The sequence below is a fragment of the Arachis stenosperma genome, chromosome 7 (genome assembly GCF_014773155.1).
Source record: "Arachis stenosperma cultivar V10309 chromosome 7, arast.V10309.gnm1.PFL2, whole genome shotgun sequence".
Taxonomy (NCBI): domain Eukaryota; kingdom Viridiplantae; phylum Streptophyta; class Magnoliopsida; order Fabales; family Fabaceae; genus Arachis; species Arachis stenosperma.
The window spans coordinates 5120855-5136924 of record NC_080383.1 but is presented as its reverse complement, the minus strand read 5'-3'; positions in this window follow the sequence as shown (position 1 = coordinate 5136924).

Genomic DNA, 16070 nt, shown 5'->3' with positions numbered 1-16070 from the left:
CCTCTGACATTGTCCGACCAGTACTGAACCCACCTACAATACCAAATACAATTCCACATTATCACTCAAATTCATTAGCTAATTAATAAATTAACTAAGGGTTTTAACAAGTATTTAAAATACCTCTTGACCAGCGGAAACTAACGAGTATCAAAGCCATCGGGCTGTAGCAGCGGAATACGGTGATAGACCCAAGACAGCAGTAAGCTGATGCACCCACTCAAATTGCGCTGACCATGCTCTGTGACACAACACATCTGGCGGTATAGCTATGCCAGCACAGTCGAGTCCCACGATAGCCGGCCACACGTCTCAAGGTCCTCCAGTAGGAGGAGCCACCTAATGTGCACCCGAGAGTCAAATGTATCGGAAAATAGGATACCCCCTATCAGCTGCATGATATACCCTCTCATGTACCTCAACAGGCGCTCCTCTATGGCGTCCTAGTCCAGCTCTCCGCATACCATGTTGTGAAACCAAGTGAACTTCACAGTCCACTTTGTCTATGACTGTTTGTCATCTACGCCGGAAACAACACCCAGAAGTTGCTGACATAACTCCTCAATAGTCCGTCCCTGATGGTGCTGCCCCCAACCACCTATGCATCCACTCACAGGATCACTGTCGATCCTAAGTCCCAATTGATAGGCCACGTCCTACATGGTATTAGTCATCTCCCCGCATGGTAGATGAAACGTGTGGGACTCAGGCCTCCACCTCTCTATCAACGCCGATACAAGTGGCCATTCGTGCTCGAACTCAACGATATAGGCCGCATACTCAAATTCGACTCGTCTGAGATATGAGCTAATCAGCTCCCGCGGCCATGTCATCAAATTCTGCCTGGTCCGCAAGATCCGAGGCGCCTACCAAACGGAGACAAAAAATTAAAAAAGGGACGGTACATAAAATAACAACTTCACTGTTTATTAATTACAATACAATGAGAAATAGTGAAATAATTGTACCACTTGATTAAGTCTGCCAGTAGTGTGCTCAGCCTGATCCAATCTGTACATCGTCTCCTTGTAGCCCAACAACTGCTGCTCTATCTAACCACACTATAATCAAATAAAATTATATATACTGAATTCAATTTCTTTTACATCAACTAAATTCTTAAAAAATATATTTAAATTTATAATTGTTCACCTTAGTTCTTACTTGGTTTATAAACTTACTAACTTAAATTTAACCAAATTATATGACGTTGTCAACTAACACCCTAAACAACCCTAATTAATAACTAACTGAATCCTAAATTGTATTAATCATGTTTCTTTCTAATCTCACTTAACTTAATTAATTATGCAATTAATTACCTTGTAATTCACAACTTAAATAACTAAGAATTGACTAATAACTTATACAAAACTAATTAACATGTTATAAATAATAAATAACAAATGTACCTGAAAATAATAACATAAAAAATCTAACTAACATATAAACAGTTAACAGTAAATAGTAACTTTAACTAATATGTAAATAATAAATTTGTAACTCTAACTAACATGCAACCTCTAACTAGTAACTTTAACTAACATGTAAATAGTAACTCTGACTAACATATTATTTATTAACCTGAAACTGAGAATATTGTGGATAACGAATTTCACGGACGTCGAAAGGCAAAAGGAAGGAATGAAGTAAATTTTGAGGAGAGAAAGGAGAGAAAGAAAAGAAAGGGACAAATGAAATTGGTCCCACCAGCTTTTATAGTCTGTCGAACTCACGCTAGAGTTCGCCAGGGGATGCGGTGAACTCTATATAAATTATAGAGTTCGTCGGGAGTATAGCAAACTCCATAATTTATATAAAATTCGCCGAGGGTGCGACGAACTTGCCCTAATTACAAAAAAAAAATCGCATTTCAAAAAATAAAATTAAAATATCTTATTTTAGGAATTAATTAATTTTTTTATTTTATATTAGAAAAAAATCCCCTAGATCAAAGAGTGAAATTCAAAGAGCTATACTAAGAATTACTTTAGAATAGATTATGCAATTTTTTTATGCAACAAGTAAAGCAAATCACTTACCTCACTTTATTACATATAGAAAAACGTGCATAAAACAACTAAGAATTTCATTCATAAAAAAGTCTATAAAGGATCTTACAAACTTGCTTAAATAGACCCTTAATTAATTAGCTAAATCTTTTTATAATAAAGCAATAAAAGCTAACATTAAATAAAAGATATGATTCTAAAATTAATTCTAATTAATTTAGATCAGATATGATCTTATTTGATTAAATCAAATTTTATTTAAATATTAAATACCTAAAGATAAGATAATCAATTTAAATATGATTTGATCTTATTCGATTAGATCAACTTTGATTTAAATTTAAAACACCTAAAAATACTACTAAACAAATCAAAATCAAATCAAATCTTTTGATAAATCCTAATGGAGCTTATAAGTGCCGATATTTCAGCACCACTATTTTTGAGACAAACTTTTAGTCTTCTTGATATCCAAGGCCGATATAGTGTAATTCTTTTAGTATTCAAATAGTTGAACATGACAAGATTACTATTTTGTCCCTTATCTCTAAAACGATGAAACTCTTAACAAGATTACCATTCTTTTATATATATAATGTCACTAGAGTTAAGTATGAGTTTAGTCTCTATAGTTATAGTCGAAAATTAAAATCGTACTTAAGATTATTTTGCGTTTAAAATCGTCTATAACATTGAATTTAGTTTAAAAACCATGATACGCAGGTACTTCAATATGTCCGACATGATAGGAACAACAGTGAAGTGGTGGGAATTGAAGGAGAAGAAAATGTGGTTGACTCGTTGAAAGTGTCAGAGCATGATGAGCAAGTTGGTAATGATACCAGAAGTGATTTGGAGGATTCAAGCTCAGGTACTGAAGCAGAGAACTTGCGAGGGATTGATGATCAGAGTGTGAACGGAAAAGATGAGATACAGGAAAATAAAAAAATACGGGATTTGGCAATAGAGTTTAATGTGGTTCTGTATGACGAAGATGACGATATTATGATAATTTTATAAGTTCAGAATGAAAAAATTGCACAAAAACGTAGGATGGCCAAACAAAAAAAAACAAGGAGATGCAGACCTAAGAATCGCAATAAAGTGTGTAAAAATAATTTTAAATGATTGTCAGTTGTTAATATACTATGGAATTAGGAGGAGATGAAAGGTTGAGTATGATGAACGAACTATATAAATATTTAAATTAAACATGTTAGGTTTGATTGAAACTAAAGAAGGAAGTGGTGTCAAAAATAGAGTACCACGTATTTGGAGAAATACTATAGTGGAATGAGAGTATATAGAATCTATAGATGTTTCTCGAAATTTACTATTAATGTGGGATTAGATGATCTTCAGAGTCAGTAATTGTTACAAAGACAGTTGTGTATTGGTGGAGTGTTGCTAAAACCAATTTCAAGTGTGTATTTTGCTTGGTATATAGTGTGCATGTGCGAAGAGAGAAGTTGGTAATGTGGGTGGAGTTGAGTTATATTGCTCGGATGTGTCAGGTTTTATGGTTTTACGAGAGACTTCAATAAAATAGGACAGGTGGAGGAAATAAAAGGCTCAAACAGCTTACCTGCATCTGCAAAAGATTTTAAAAATTGTTGTTGGAGTTCTTGGTGGTAACTTAAAATTTTTTGCAGGAAAGAAATGAGAGGTTTTTAAGAATAAAGAGTTAGGTGTTGACGAACCTATCAACAAATCCTTTTTGAGCTATAAGGAGTGGTACGGTGTCGATTTACTTAGTTGTTGATGGCAATGCCAAAGATGATAATGGGTTGTTAGGAGCTGATGTTATTGTATTCTTTGTTTTTCTTTCTGTAACGTCTATGTCTATGTCTGTTTGTTGTTCTACTTTGTTGTGTTAAACTTTTTTTGTTCAAAAAAAAATATTTTAAAATTGTCCATCGGATAAAAATACTCTTATATTTGTTACTCTCTTCTTCTTATCACACTATTCTACTTCTCATCACCACAGAAAGCTTTCGTCCCTCTCGAGCACCTCTATCACCCTCTATATTTTTTAGATTTCCTCTAGTTCAAACAACAATAGCCATATGACTACTTTCCTTTTGAAAGTTATTCGGTATGTCATAGAGATGTATGTCTGAAAGAATTCTGTACATATAGAATCATATTTGGCATTAGATTAAAAAATTAACAAATTAATCAAGCAAATTAACAAATCAACACAGCATAGTAAAAATACAATAAAAAGAGAGGACTTAGTTCACCTACCAGAATTCCACTTACAATAGCGAGAACTAGCATAGTATAGAGATCAACACCACAGTGAGGGTGAGAAGTAGCTCGACGACCACGGCAAAGCAGTACAACGATAATGACGAGAAGCATAGCTGTACGGGTAGATCGGACAGAAGCAGTGCAACACTCCTCTCACACACCCCGCCATCATCCTCACACTTGCTTTCTTTGTTTTCAAAAAGCACGAGTCCAAGCTTCTGTCCAAAAAGGTTAGACATCCATAGCTTTTTAGGCAAATTTTGTGGTTGTGGAAATTTGTTTTAACAAACAACAGCAGCTTGACAGAAATAGAGGCAAGGTTTAGTGGCTGAGTGGTAGGAACGGAGGTGCGATCAAAGACTTCGGCAACATCAAAATAGGGGCAATGGATTACGAGAACTACAGAAAATCTCAGAAGTGATGATGAGCTGTTAATTTAATTGGTTGATGATGTGTTTTGTCTTGAGGAGATAGATGAAAATGAAAAATCTCTTAATTTTTTTACGAGAAGATGTATTTTAGAAAAAAATAAAGATACTTTTGTTCAACAATTAAAAAAATTAAAGTTCAACGTTGAGACCAATTTTAAACGTGAAAAAAAATTAAAAAAAATTTTAATTTTTGACTAAAATTATAAAGACCAAAATCGTAGTTAACCTAAAAATATAGTATAAAAACTAAAGAAATTTCTTTCTCAAATTTGTTAACTATTTATCAATAAATCTCTGGACTCAATAGAAACCATTAATTTCTTTTTTTTTAAAGAAAGCCCTTAAAATTTTAATTTGTACTCTGCTTTATTTTTTGTGCCCTATGAAAGAGGAAACAATAATGTAGATATTGTAATAATTATAAAGAGAAAAGGGGAAAGGAACAAAAGGGTCAGTGTGTGTTGTTAGAAAACTAAAATATGGCAGTGGCAGAAGGAAGTGCAAGTGATTCGACAGACACACACAGAATGAATTCAAAGGATCATGCACAGTGAAAACACAAACATGCAAATCAGAGAGTTTGAGTTTCTTCACTCATGAGTGGCCACTTTCTACATACCAATTTTTCGACCAAACTTGCACATCAATACCCTTTTATTTTTTTCCCCTTCCCCCTAATAAAAGTAACCTTCACCAACCTCTTTCTTCTTTTTTTTTAAACAATTTTTAATTTAGAAGATTTTTGCAAATTAAAATCAGTGGTAGATTGCCACATGATATATCACATGTGTTGTATTATGTTAATCAATTATACTAGCTACATGCATATAAAAAATAACCATTAAATCGATTATTTGTATAGAATAGATATTAAAATATAAAATATATATTAAAAATAATTTAAATAATATATTTATATATAAATATATATAATAAATAAATATATTATGATTGATTTAGTAGTTAAATAATTTTTTGTTTGTTAATTAATGGTAATTTAAGTAATAATAAGATATATTCCATGTGTCATTTAAAAATTGGTTATCATATTGAACAATTTGTTTCATGCGTAATTAGCATTTAAAAAAAATTAATGAGTTAGTCGAATAATTAACTCATTTGTTCGTTTAAACAAGTATCATAATTCGAATTTTATTTTATATATAATAATTTATTAATTAATAATAAATTTTTAAATAAAACTCAGATCTTCGACGAAAAAAATATTTGAAAAAAAGAAAGAAAAGATTAACATTAAACAATACTCAAGAAAGATTTCATAGGAATTAATATATTCTTCTCACATTTAGGATTAAATATATATCTCGGACACAAAATTTATACAATGTAATGGTGCAAACTTTAAACATAGAATGAAGTAATAAATAATATCATAGATTAGAATTGTGTGAAATAATGTTTGATTTTATCTTCTAAATCTCATTGTCATTTGCTACTACTAATAATAAACGGGCCATATAATATATATATATATATATATATATATATATATATATATGGTTATAAGCTCAAGGAGATTCTTAATAAGAACGTATGACTTTGATGTAGTGATGCATGTGAAGTTGTAGAAAAGTGAGTATATCATGGATATAGCAAATCTCAAAGTAAAGAAAAGAAGAAACTTTTTTCTTTTATTTATTTTTTTTAATGCAACTTGTGTTTGGATGGTATAGACTTGAGAATGTACTAGTATCAATTCATTATTTCATATCAAATCCAACTTGAAAACAAACACTACTACCACTCTCTCTTTGATTGTTTTGGAAATTTTCTTTTTAATAATTGAAAATCCACATCGATTGATAAAAAGTCTTAATTAAAATAAGTCCTCATAATGATGTATATAGAATAAAAATTGATGTGATTGGTACGCGTGAAATAATGTAATCTAATTTTGATTAGATGTTTTAAGATAGTGAAGATTTCTTAGATTAGAAAGGAAGATTAGTATATGACAACAATTCAGGGGAAACGTTTATATGTGATTGTGAAATGAATTATTACCCTTCCTGTTTTAAATTTATCATGAGTTTTTTTTTAAGTAAAAATACATAGATTTTTTTTTATTTATGATGATATTAAATGCATATAATTTATATATATTTATTAATTTATTTTAGTAATTTTAACACATCATTATAAAAATGGTTAACATAATTATTGAAATATATATCAAGAAAAAAGTCAAAACAATAATTAATTTAAAATTGAGGTCGTAGTTAGATATAATTACAAGTTTATGTGTAGTACATTGAGTATGCATGTACAAACTAAATCAAGAAATTTTTTTTTTCAAAGATAATAGGTTATATTTTATTAATTATTAAAAAATAAAATATAAAGATGTCCAAAAGCAGGACAGCATAATAAAAGGTGGAGATTTTCCAAAAAAGAATTTTAACTCTTATAAAATTAATCTATTTCATGAGCTTCTATGATCCTGTATTTTTTTATAATTTTATAAGAAAAAAGAGGGATTGGGAGTGATGAATGAGATTTTATCTTTTTAATTTTCAAATTAAAAAAATAATTTTTTAATCTTTTTATATTTAATATATATATATGTATATATATTACTCACTTAAATATTAAAAGATAATTAAAAGAGTGAATTACTCTTCCTAATTATATAAAAACATTAATTAGGAAAATTGAAGAGATGTGCCAGATGGGCCTTGGCCCATAAATGCAGTTTGTAAATATAATAGCATGAGTAAAGAGGCCCAATTGAAGCTGAATTCTTTTCACTTATACCAACTCAATTAAATCAGAAACCATCAAAGAAAAAGAAAAAACAATTCATACTGGAAAGTAGAAAGGAAAAAATCAATCCTTTCTAAGTTCTAACGAGTAGATGAGTATGACATACATGATATATACTATATATCTTGGTTTATTTATTTATCTATTATTATTATTATTATTTGTTATATGATTGTGTTTCAATGAGAGTTGACACGATGTTTTATTCGACTATTATTTTTATAGTAAGATGCTTTGTACATTTTATTTGAGCAGTGTTTGGACGCATTTGATTTTTCAAAACGTGCATTTTTAACAAAAGCTTATATTAAGAATCTATTCTTTGTGTAAACTAAATAGGAATACAAAAATACCAATAGTTCATGTTTATATTTAATTATTTGCACATTATTATTATTACACAAATGCTAATGCACTTTGAGTAAAAAAAAAAAAAAATACTCGTTTGAAAATAAATTATTATTAAAAAAATAATAAAATAATATGCAACCCATTTAATTTTCTTAAAAAAAAACTAAACTATAAAATTTGCACTCAATAAAAAAATGTTTAAGGAGCAACCTATTATTTTTTATTATTGGCAAAGATAGAGGGCATTTCCTTCAAGTGCGTGCCTCCATGTTAGGGTGCAATATATATAGGAATACCATGCATGATGCATCACAATCGTTTGCGTGTGCCTAGCTAGGTTAGGTTTATTTTGAGGTTGCTTCATTTGTTACAATAAATATGAAATCACAATCAGTCTAATATATCTATCTTTCACATATGATTCAGTGTGATTATTTAATATCAATTTTTAAATCATGCTTTTTGCCTACTCATGTGAAAAAAGGAGTCTTGCCCATCCACTCTAGCTAGCTTAGCTAGTTGCTAATCATAGGTTGAGATTTATTTAGACTAAAATAGAAATTTAGGTATAATTAATTTTATGTGAAGTTAATAGTCAAGAATCATTAAATTATTTAACAGATTTGATTAAGATATTATTTAACAATTTTCGGTTATCAAGTTTATATGAAGTTAATTGCACCTAAATTTTTATTTTAGACTAAACCTCACTTTAATTATGTTGAGCTTCACCATGTAAGTTCTTGATTATATTTTGTGTTTTGATCAAGAAAATTTAGCTTTACCCAATTGCATAAGCAAATTTCTCAAATACTTAATTTTTTAAATAGAATTATTTGAATAATTTTATACCTAATATATAAGTAAATTCCTGTTTTTTGTGACACTATTATTTGAAAATAGTAGTTTTTACTATGAAATTTATTTTTCTTTAATTTTTTTATAATTATTTGAATTCATAATAATAATAATTTTAGGACTAATTAAACTTCTTTTGGCTAGTTTCACATTAGTAATTATTAAATAATTTAAACATATAGTAATAATTAAGAAACATGAGTGTAAGGGTGAAAGTTGAAATAAGAGAAGAGAAAAAAAGACAAAAGAAAGCATAATTGGGGAAGGAGATGGTGGCTTTACCGAGGGGGCAAAGAGCAAAAAGAAAAGGGTAAAAAAGTAAACGGAGTGAGAAAGTGGAGACAAGCCTGACCCCCTAATCAACTCAACTACAAAAGAGTATTGAATTCCCCATACCCTAACAAAATATTAGAAAATGTTTCAACTATTCCAAAGAAAATGAAAATTCCAATTATTTTATTCATTAATTTTAATTTATATATATTATATATATATTTTATATAATTAAATATCAAAATATTAAAAATGTATTTAATTTGTATTTGTATTTTTAGTATTTTTATTTTTAAAATTTTATAAAAATAAAAATACAAAATAAATACATCATAATATTTTTAGAATATTTTAAAATTTTTTAATAATACATATCATTTTAAGAAAACAAAATATGAAAACATATATAGTTAAAATAAAATGAAATTTACCAAACCCCTCCATTTTACATGAGATGATGGTAATAATGGTAGTAAATTAGTAGAAAGTGTTGAGAAAAAAAAGTGATAGTGGAAGCCACCTAAACTCTACAAGGTAGTAGTAGTAGTAGTAGGGTGTGAAAGTAGCATAGCAATAAGTGCATAATTTTATAGATAATTTAATTTAGATGTTGCAACAGTTTGGAAAGTGTCACAAATAGATTAGAGAAGAGGGAAGGCGCACATGACAAGGTGGTTAATAATTATGCCTCGAGCCCTTCAAAGAGGGACCCAACAGCAACAACAACATGAACATCAAATCAATCAATCAATCAAATCAAATCAAATCAATGAATGAATGCTCTTCTTCACTCTTATGTTATGTTATCAAGGTACTACCTTCTTTTTTTCTATTTATCTTTTTCTTTTTTCTTTTTCTCTTTCTCTTTATTGTTAAACACTAAAATGTTACTATTACTGTTACTAATGTTTGGATTGGGGTTTTATTCTGTTCCCCATTCTCTGAATCACGCGGTTCCTTCTTATTTTGTCCTTTATCTCTTTGGTGGGTTTCAGACAACCGGGCGGCGCGTGTCTTTGTTTTCTTTGCTTCTATTACTTCCACTTGTCAACTCATCTTCTTAAAATTTTCATTTCCCAAACTTTTTTTTGGTCACACGGTATCCCTCAAACTGACATGTCAAAAACTAATCCGTCGCGATACTAAATTTTATTTAAGGATTTGTCGCTGGCCAATAGATTGCTGCATGCACAAGGTAAAATTCAAACCCCCAATACTTACTTAAACGGACTAATAAGTTAACTACTAGAACAACCCAACTTAATTTCCATTTCCCAAACTAATTTAGTAAGGTTAGCCTTTTAAAATTCACGAAAATTTAGGTGCAATCGACTTCACGTAAAGTTAATAATTGAGAGTTATTAAATAAAATTTTAGTTAAATCAGTCAAATTATCTAATGACACTTAATTATCAATTTTACATAAAATCTATTGTACCTGAGTTTTTACTTAATTATTTTCATTGATAATTAAAAATTAATAAATAATAATTTTTAATATTATTAATTTTATATAAAAATAATTTTATGTGAATTTTTATTTTTTAAATATTTAATAAAATAAAATATTTTAAATATTTTTTATAGATATAATTATATAAAAATAAAAGTTTAAAAATTTAAATTTAAGAATGAAAATATAAAATATATTTTATTTTTATTTTTATTATTTATTTAGAATTTTATGAAAAATTATAAATAATGATTCTGATTAAGTACATTCCAATTTTTTGAGTTTATCAAAACTAAAATGAGATATTTGTAATTTCAAAAACATAAACCTACCTCCAAAATTTTTTATCAACATCATGCAACTAAAACAGAAGGTTTTGCAAATTTTAAACTATTGTTGATAAAATATTTACACTATATTTGATTTGATTTGATTGTATGTAATTCACTAATTATTCATGTAAGTTATTACTATTATTATTGTTGTTTAATTGTATTTATGTGAATAGTTGAAATAAAATAATATAAAAAATTATCAAATATTTTAAGATATTAATATTTCAATAATTTTAATAATTAATTTTTATTATAAAATATATGACTACAAATACTAAATATTAATATTTTTAAAACATTTGCTAATTTTTCTATAACAATAGTAGGAGGGGTAGGGTATAAACTTCAGGGTGTGTACACGTGTCTTGGGGCTCCTCTGAAGTTCTGGTTACATGATAATATTAAATTAATAATAATAATTAATAATAATGTATGGAATGCATGCAATTTTCTGAGTTTTGGTCACGGACCCTTCCAGATCTGTCTACCTAGCTATGTCTATTTATATTTAATACTGTTTTAACTTTTGGGATCTGCCTCTCATTCTACCATGTCCATTGTTACATTCCCCTTAAAATCCTCACCTCTTCTCATTCCATGCATCAATAAATATATATCACTACTGTATTCTGTATATTTAATTCCTTATACTATACTATATTACTATTAGCTGGTACTAGTATATTATACTAAATAATCTTTTATATTTTACCACTTTGTAACAAGTTAATTCACTTCCGAATTAAGGTATCATCCTAGTTCCCATAATTAATGTTTATTAAAATTAAAGAAGAGTAAAAATCACATGTCAAATGGACTAGTCCGGCTTATTTAGACTCGGTCCGTTAAATGGGTTTGACTATTTAAATTCACTTTATTTACAGACCATAATTTTTCAGTGCAAACCATTTGTGGTCAGTCTAATAGGTTAAATAGGTTAGTCTATTTATCATTTTATTTTATTTTTTGAAAAATATTTTGGTAAAAATTATCACTTTTTAGGTCAAAAATCTTTTTTTTTTTTAGTTAATGGATCAGATTTTCGGGTCGGATTGGAAGAAATATTGAATGAAAGTGTTACTTTTTTTAAAAAAATGTAAAAAAAATAAACAGACCACCCATTTAGTCCACGGACTAGTCTGTTTAACCCGTCATTTTTTTCGGATTAATCGAATTCAGTCCGTTTAACCCAAAATTTAAACGGTCTTAATTTTATAGGCAAAATCCTCCCATTTAAATAGGTAAATAAACTGGCCCGATAAATTTGGCCCATTTTAACGACTCTACATCTAACCTTTAATAAAAAAAGAAGAGACCTAACCAAGTTGGGGTTGGTCTAGTGGTTAGCTCACTAGTCTGCTTAAACAAGTGTCGGGGGTTCGAATCCCGCCTTGTGCATGCAGCAATTCATTGGCCAGCAGCAAACCCTTAAATAGAGCTCAGTACCGCGGCGGATTAGTGCTTGACCTGTCGGGTTGGGGGATACCGTGGGAAACAAAAAAAAAAGAAGAGACCTAATCACTAACAAGTGAGATTAATTGAGGAGTTGATTATGAAGTCAACGGAGAGTGAAAAAAAAAACTTTTATAAGAATATAATTTTCGTTTATATAAAAAATTATTTTCTTAAAAAAAAAACACTCTTAGGGCATTTTTAATTAATTATTTGTATCACATAAGAAACAATATAGCATGAACTTTATCATATAGCCTAAACTTGCAAAGTAGTGTCATTTTATGGCACTACCTAGTAAGATATGGCACATGCATGCATGTTTGTTTGAGGCTAAGGAGACTAGCTTAGTTCACAAGGTGACAAAACCCTAACTTGACTTAGACCACTCATATTAAGTAACTTGGCACATAATAATATAACATAATAGTATATGCCAATGCCCATAATTAGATAAAACAAATAAAAATTATGGGGGGTGAAATGCAATTCAATATGATGTTGCTTGTTTTACCATTATTATTCTCTTATGATTTTTATTTTGTGGTGGCCTACTTCTTGTTGTCGTCCAATAATGTCCATGCCCATTAATTAAATTAACTATCTATGAAGGGGGGGAAAACAAAATTGATTTTTAATAGGGTGAATAATAATTTGTTGGTATGTCCAATATTAAACAAATTTCCATGTTACATGGAGAATTTGAAGATGAAGTTTGTTTGTTAGGGGCAAGGCATGTGGTTGGGCCCAAATTGGGCCCATGTTAGAATGAATAGAGTCATGTAAATGGCATGGGAAGAGTAGTAGGGTGGTAATACATGCAATGCATTAATTAAATACCCCTAAATACAACCAACTTAGTTAGCCGAGTGGTTAATTCATTCGTCCGCTTAAGTAAGTGTCAGAGATTTAAATTTCGCGTTATGCATGCAGCAACATATTGGCCCATGACAAACCCTTAAATGAAACTCAAATTCGACGGATTAATCATTGACCTGTCGAATTGAGAGATACACCGAACAAACAAAAAAAACCCTAAACACTATACTATAATATATAGTAGCTAGCTAAGTAGCATTTAGAGATTCTAATGTTATATAGAGTGGTCCCTCTAACAAAAAAAAAAAAAAAGCATAGGTTGGGTTTGCTTGCTTGGTTGGATCAGTGACTCAGCAGATTCAGTAAGGTACAGTCCCCTACACAAACCCTAGCAGCTACTATATCCTTGTGCTGTGTTATGTTCCCTCACTATCAATGCTAAAGTCCACACAACCCTTTATTATTATACTATTTTGTGTCCCCAATCCAAACACAAAATTTTTTTTTGCATTAATTTTTTTTATAAACATTACATCCTCCTTTTCATACAAATTATGTTACTAATATTAATTTGTCAATAAATTTTTTAAAAACTAGAAGAAACAATGTATATTAAATAAGATTGTTGAAATTATTGAATCCTATTTTGTTTTCAAATTAAGTTAATTCCACTTTAATAAAAAGTATTTTTTTGTTACTAATTCTTGTCATTTTCTTAATTCAAACTTCAAATCCCATCTAATAAGAAAAAAATATAAAATTTCTTGAAACAATTAAAAGTAATTATTTCCAAAAAAAAAAAACTAACTTATTTTTTATGATTAGAGGCACATAGAATTTTTATGGTTATTGGGCCCCCTTAAGAATACAGAAATGTAAAGTCCAATATAAAACTGACCCATTTGCCTTAGTAACAGTACCTACAAATTAATCAATCATTTTCATATGATCATTTCATCAAAGGCATGCGTGATGTGAAAGGTTCTATATTTTGGGACAAGTAACTTAGGGTATAAAATAATTCTTCATGGCCTTATAAATAATTTTAACTATTTTAGGGACTGAACAAAGTGCTAATTGGGTAACTGCTTTTAACAGATACCCAAATGGGCCATGCAAAAATATTTTCAACAGTGTAATCTAATTTAGCCCCAAGTGATGGGATCTTAGACTCAATTTCATTCAATAATGTATATATCCTTTTATGACCATTCAGCTTTTTCTGACTCATTAAGACCAAAAAAAAAAAAGAAAAACTTTAGCCTTTTTCTGACTCATTAATGTTCTTTAACTTATTGTATGACTCTTCTAAGATTTGCATTCATGAGATGTACCCAAAATAACTCTAATAAATAATAAAAAAGAACAAACATTACAGAAAATAAATTTTTCAATACTAATTAGTTGATGATTATTTAATTTAATTTAAATAAATAAATTTAATAGAGGAAAAATATGAATTATCTGACCGAAAATTTGTATTAATAATTATATTAGACAGCAAAAAATGTTTTATGCATATTAAAAATCAATTACTAAATTAGTTATTATATATTTAAATATATTTATATATATTGATTTATATATTTTTAACTAAATAATTAAATCTGTCATAATAAAACAATCAATCATGCAATAGATGAATAACTAATAATCTTGTTTATAGTTAATATTTTTTTTATAAGATACGAAATACATAATTTTATAAGTGTAGTATATATGTAAGTATGTAACATAATTGATAAAAAAAAATGATGAAGCCATTAATAAGCCTTTCAAGCAGCACATTGCATACACCAATAATTGTTGGTAATTAATTAAGTTAAGCACTCTTTTCATATATAGCATACATAAATCAAATTTGACAATAACAGTATGTAGAGAAAGTTTAGACCTAATAAAAAATATTATATACACCCATTAATTAAATATCAATCTCCATAATATATTGATTTATATTTATTTGTATTTAAATAATCAATCACCAAAATAATTAATTTTATCATAATAAATTATAATATATAGACAATTAATATCAAATTTTTATATTAATATAATAGAAAATTATATAAAATACTAAATATGTATTTTTATTCAGTAACTTATTGATTGGTGTAGCTGATTTTTTATTACTACATACTATAAATGTTTCAAATTGCAGAAGTGACAGCATGCAAAAGAATAATAACTTGAATCATATATTTTCCATTAAACTCAACATTATGCAAAGGAATGAAACTATATATTACAGTTATGGCATGCAGTTGTGTGAACTAAGAACTAGCTAGAGATAGAGTTTCTTGTTTAAAGAGAAGAGAACATAGAATATAGAATATATATAACTTGAAATACAAGAGAAATTAAAGTTACAGCAACTAACTAAGGAAAAGGGCTAACAGATTCTAACTACCATAACAAGAAAACAGAAAACAGATTAGATAGAGAAACTGATTTTATTCAATAATTCCCTAACAAGAGCTAGTCATATCATTCAACCATGCATCATATACTGTGTATTATTGATGTGTTATAGTATGAAACTGTAAATGTGCATTGTACTAGAAGCTTCTGGTCGGGGGCTTGCGAGTCAAGACGGTTGTCGGATCGTCTGATTGGAGCGGCGGGAGTTGATACCAGCAAAGACACTCTGACGGTCAAGTCAAAATAAATCTGAGAGGTATAAAGTGTATGAAATAAGTAACGTACCTGAGGAATTTTTGACTCTCCTTTTATTATCTGGTGGTAGTTTTCGTATTTTATCTTATTTAATTAAGATAAGAGAAGAATTTGAATTCGAATATTGGATTAGAGCATTGGAAGTTAATGATCCATTTTGAATAGTGAGGATGGTCCATCTTAAAACTATCAAATTTAATAATCATTTAATTTTAAGAAAAAACACGAGATAAATGTCTAATAAATAAATTTGAAAGGCAATTAATGGTATTATTTTCTTATATAATAATAATAATAATAATAATAATAATTAAGAAACCTAGATAAAACTACTTTTAAATACATATGATAATAAATTAGTTATTTAGTACCA